Source organism: Aythya marila, assembly GCF_965140915.1.
Source record: "Aythya marila genome assembly, chromosome: 1".
Lineage (NCBI taxonomy): Eukaryota > Metazoa > Chordata > Aves > Anseriformes > Anatidae > Aythya > Aythya marila.
The window spans coordinates 169,802,535-169,808,177 of record NC_139042.1 but is presented as its reverse complement, the minus strand read 5'-3'; positions in this window follow the sequence as shown (position 1 = coordinate 169,808,177).

Sequence of the window (5,643 nt, the reverse complement as noted above, 5' to 3'; positions counted from 1 at the left end):
ATGTTGATCACCACAGCATTCCTGTGAAGGCACCCTCCCCTGTCCCAGCTCCATGCCGTCCCCTCGGGTCCTGTCGCTGTCCCCAGAGAGCAGAGCTCAGCGCCTGCCCCTCCGCTCCCCTCCTGAGGGAGCTGCAGGCCGCCATGAGGCCTCCCCTCAGCCTGCTCTGCTCGGGGCTGAGCAAACCAAGGGACCTCAGCTGCTCCTCACACATCTTCCCCTCTAGACCCTGCACCATCTTTGTAGTCCTCCTTTGGGGACTCTAATAGTTTTATGTCTAATAGTTTTATCTTCTGTACTGTGGTGCCTAGAACTGCACACGGTGCTGGAGGTGAGGCCGCCCAGCGCAGAGCAGAGCGGGACAATCCCTTCCCTCGCCCGGCTGGCAGTGCTGGGCCTGATGCACCCCAGGGTGCGGTTGGCCTCCTGGCTGCCAGGGCACGCTGCTGGCTCGTCTTCAGCTTGCTGCCAACCAGAACCCCCAGATCCCTTTCTGTGGGGCTGCCCTCCAGCCTCTCACTCCCCCTCCAGTCTGTACATAAAGTCAGGGCTGCCCCTTCCCAGGTGCAGAATCTGGCACTTGCTCTTGTTAAACTTCATATTGTTGATCATTGCCCAGCTCTCTAATTCGTCTAGATCTCTCTGCAAGGACTCCCCGTCCTTGACAGAGTCAATAGCGTCTCCCAATTTAGTATCATCTGCAAACTTACTTTAAATGCCATCTAGTCCTACATTCAAGTCATTTATGAAAACACTGAAGAGAACTGGTCCTAAAATGGAGATCTGGGGAACCCCACTAGTGACTGGACACCAGCCCAATGTAACCCCATTTACTATAACCCTCTGCGACTGACACAGCAGTCAATCATTCACCCATTGTATTATGCACTTATCTAGCTGTATGCTGGACATTTTGTCCATAGAATCATCAAATGGCTTGGGTTGGAAGGGACCTTAAAGATCATTTAGTTCCAACCCCCCTGACATAGGCCAGGACACCCACTATATCGGGTTGCTCTGGGCCTCATCTAACCTAGTCTTGAACACCTCCAGGGATGGGGCATCCACAGCCTCTCTGGGTAACCTGTGCCAGTGTCCTCCTAACCTCTAATCTAAATCTACCCTCTTTTAGTTTAAAACCAACCCCCCTTGTCCTGTCAATATCTGATTGAGCAAAGAGCTGCTCTCCATCTTTTTCAGAAGTCCCCTTCAAGTACTAAAAGGTTGCAACGAGGTCACCCCGGAGCCTTCTCTTCTGTAGGCTGAACAGCTCCAGCTCTCGCAGCCTTTCTACACAAGAGAGGTTCTCCAGCCCCTTGACCATCCTTTGTGTGTGTGGCCCTCCTCTGGACCCACTGTAGCAGATCAACATCCTTCTTGTGCTGGGGGCTCCAGACCTGGAAGCAGTACTCCAGGTGGAGCCTCACAAGGGCAGAAAAGAGAAGGGCAGAAGGAGTCTGTGTCCAGAAGGATACTGTGAGAAACAGTACTGAAAGCTTTACTGAAATCCAAAAATATTACATCAACTGGCTTCCCTTGGTCAACTAGATGGGTGACCTTGTCATAAAAGGAAATCAAATTCGATAAGCAGGACCTTCCCCTTGTGAACCTGTGTTGGCTATGGCTAGCGACTGTATTGTCCTTCAAGTGTTTTTCAGTAACTCCCAGAATAATTTTCTCCATCATTTTACCAGGCACTGAAGTGAGACTGACAGGCCCGTAATTACCAGGGTCTTCTTTCTTACCCTTCTTAAAAATTGAAATGGTGTTTGCCAGCTTCAAGTCAACTGGAACCTCTCCAGATTCCCCAGACTGTTGAAAAATAATTGAGAGAGGTCTTGCAATGACATCTGCCCGGTCTCTGAGTACCCTGTGATGAATCCCATTGGGCCCAATAGACCTATATGCATCCAGGTGGTGCAGCAAATCTTGCACAAATTTGGGGTTGGATGGGAGTTTATGGTTCCTGCAGTCACAGTCCTCCAACTATGAGCCTAGAACAACTGAATACCTACAAAAACAAATCTGGACAAGATAAAAATCATGCCAGATACCTTCCTACAGCAGCTGTGTCAGCAGGAGGTCTTGTAGATGCCCTTTCATCGCAGTTTCACATTACACTTAATCCATCTAACTGTGAGAAGGAATTATTCCCCTTTTCCCAGCATGGGCTGTTGCTACCTTTGCTTGGGCATGAGAATGACTGTCCCCTTTCCTTGTCAGCTTGCTGTTATGTTAGAGTTAAGAAAACTTGACATTTCTGCCTTTGAAAGTAAGTACACAAACAAGGATTTGTCTCCATTTACCTCCTCACTTGGAAAACACATTTTTCTCAGTTGCTCTCTGTGTGGTCTTATAAACTGGGGTGTTTCAGTGGAAAAGTTTTTACTACTTGGGATGTATGGACTGTTACCATTCGGGTTATTTTATTGGAAGAAAAACAAAACAAAACAAACAAAAAAACGGGAAGGGAAGGGAAGGGAAGGGAAGGGAAGGGAAGGGAAGGGAAGGGAAGGGAAGGGAAGGGAAGGGAAGGGAAGGGAAGGGAAGGGAAGGGAAGGGAAGGGAAGGGAAGGGAAGGGAAGGGAAGGGAAGGGAAGGGAAGGGAAGGGAAGGGAAGGGAAGGAACATGTACAACGGCTCCAGGCAGCTTTGGAAAGATCAAAAGCTTCAGGACTACAACAACAACAAAAAATCACATATTCAGTGCTATTGGACTAACATAGCTAGGACATAAGTTTATACAACAAAACATACATTGTACATCTCAACTAAGCCGAAGCCTCTTTTATTTTGAGTATTATACTGATTAACACAGCATTTTATTGAATTATCTAACTTTTCACTTTATTGTCACTTTTCTTTATATGTATATAGTGTTACTGCAGGAACAGTCTGCTTGAAAATTCCTGTACCACTCTCAGTCTCGATTCCTCAGGGAAATTTCTACCTTTTTTTTTTTTTTTAAATATAAAAATAGATTTTTGCTGTGTTGATGTTAGAAATAACAGATTACTTTTAAAAATTGCTATTCTATTGTAACTAGTTCTGCCACTCTTACCTAAAGTAGTGTATTTAAATGTATTTTGGGACAATTGCATACAATAAAAGTAGGTGGGAAAAACCTCCTCCTCTCCATTGTCTTGTGGCAGTTTACATCCTACTAGAAAGACTCCAAAGGGCCCTGGAGAGGAAAGCATGGAGAGGTCTGTGGGCTAGCAAGGCATGCATAGTGAAGTTCTCAGAAGCACCAGCTGCTGCTTTTATGTTTAAAATCAGGATTATGCTTAAATTTACATCATTACAGCACAAGGGACCAAAGAAGCAGTAGACAAATAAATAGGCTCCTGGGGATCCATGAGAAACACAGACTAAAAATGTGGGCCACTTTCTTATGTAGAGCTGCCAGTGCCCCTTTTTCGTCCTTCTTTTGTTACGAAGAAAGCTCCAGCTGTTGCTGTCAGATGAAAGACAGTGTGGTATGAAAGAAGAGCTGATGGAAGACACCAGCTCATCTGCCATCACACGCTCTCATGCTGGGCAATGGGTTTGGAAGGCGTGCAATCATTTTGTAACTTGCTGTCCCTACAAAACTCCTCCCATACCACTGACAATTCTCTCACCACCACACTTCTGCTTCAGCCCATGCTCTGCCTCAGCCTCTGAATGTTACAGGGAGAAGGCAACATGTGGTCTAAATGATTTTGCTGTGTACAAAATAAGAAGTACAAACATTTCCACTAGAGTGGATCAACTCTTAAGCTGCTCCATGAAGAGGATAATTCATAAAGAAGCTATTGGTGACCACAAGAAAGTTGAAGACATATTTACTGAGTCTCCTCATGAAAAGAATGAAAACACAGCAGAAATTAAATAGAACAGCTTGCATAATATTTAGTCTCTTACACTGTTTACAGAATTTGCTTAATGTTATGTATATAAGAACAAAAATGATTGTACTATATTCTGTTAAAGCCTGTGTGCAATAAATAACTGAAGTTATTTAGAAAGGCTCTGAAGTGGAAAAGCCTCGTGAGCAGAGAAACAAAACACAGGCAGAGGTCTACGGGCATCACTGATCACCCTTCATTATCTCCCAGAGCAAAGAAGCAGTGTCCTTTCCCACCTCTTCAAAGCCCCCTGGAGGGGTTCTTCAAATGCTAGTGGTGATCCCTGAGGTGGTTTCTGAGGTGAGTATAATGACTTTCTCATTTGTATTTCATTTCCTTGCCCCTTTAAACATCATTAGGATGTACACGCAACTTTCTTAAGGCATCCAGATGCATATAAACCATCCATCTGCACACAACCTGCCATCTCCCATGAATTGGTCAGATTGTAGGATAGGAAGGGTTCGTTTTTCCTGACTTTGGTAATTTTGTTCAGCATGGCCAGATGGATAGCAGCGTCGTGTCAAAGTGCTTCGTGTTGTTCTGGTAAAATACTAGTCACTACACCAGTTCATCATTAAGCAAACACATGAACTTATTTAAATCTCAATACTTTAACGGTGCCTGGAAGCACCTTAGCAAATCTTCAGGTGATATTCTGATCTTTGCCAAAGAGTAAGGCAGCTGTTAGTTCCTCTAACCCGGAAAGCCCAGTGTAGCTGAGAACGATCTCCAGCTGCTGGGTTTCTGGCTTCCAGAACTATTAACAGCCAGATAGGACACAAGATGTCAGCACCTGGTAAATTTTAGTATGCCACAAAATGGATAGGGGCTCCTGGAATAACCTAAGAACCCGCATGCCCAGGGGCTTGGACTGTTGGCCAGTGTGCTCCACACCATATCTCTTGTTGTGGTTTTGTGATTTTCATCTCTTTTTTGGTCCATTCATCTTGCCTTTCAATGAAAACTACACTGTGAGGGCAGTGAGGTAGACAGAGGCAGTATCCACATGGGTCTTGGACCCAGTGTGAAACCAGGAGAGTGCGGGACATAGGTGCTGGTCCATGAACTGGGAACCACCCCTAGCCATTGAAAAGGAAATTTTTAATTTTTAAGTTGCCCAGAGCAGCTGTGGATGCCCCATCCCTGGAGGTGCTCGAGGCCAGGCTGGATGGGGTTTGGGCAGCCTGGTGTGGAGGGAGGTGTCCCTGCCATGGCAGGGGGCTGGAGCTGGGTGGGCTTTGAGGGCCCTTCCAAACGGAGCCATTCTGGATTCCATGGTTCCGTGATTCCATGATTCTATGAATCAACTTGTAAACAGCACTCCACACTTCTACCCCAGTGACCTTTTAACATTATTTTGAGAAAAAAAAAAAAAAAAAAAAAAAAAAAAAAAAAAAAAACACGAGTTATTTTGTCAGGTCAGAAGGCAGAGAAGGTGTGCGTGGGCGTTTTTTGTTGCTCTTTTTTTTTGGGTGTGCAACACGATGCCCAACACAGCACGTTATCCGTGGCGAAGAACATTGTGTATGCCGTGCATTAGGGGCTGCTCACGGGTTGGGGACCAGCAGGGAGCCCCCACACCCGCCTCACGGGGCGAGCCCCGCGCCTCAGCCCGACATGGCGGCGGCGGTGGGGGGGGGGGGAGCAGCGACCCCCAGCGCGGGCAGGGCGGGAAGGGGGGGGCGGAAGCGGGCGCGGAAGTGACGCGTTGGCCCCGCCCCCTCCCCTCCCCGTCCCTCCCCCTCCCGGC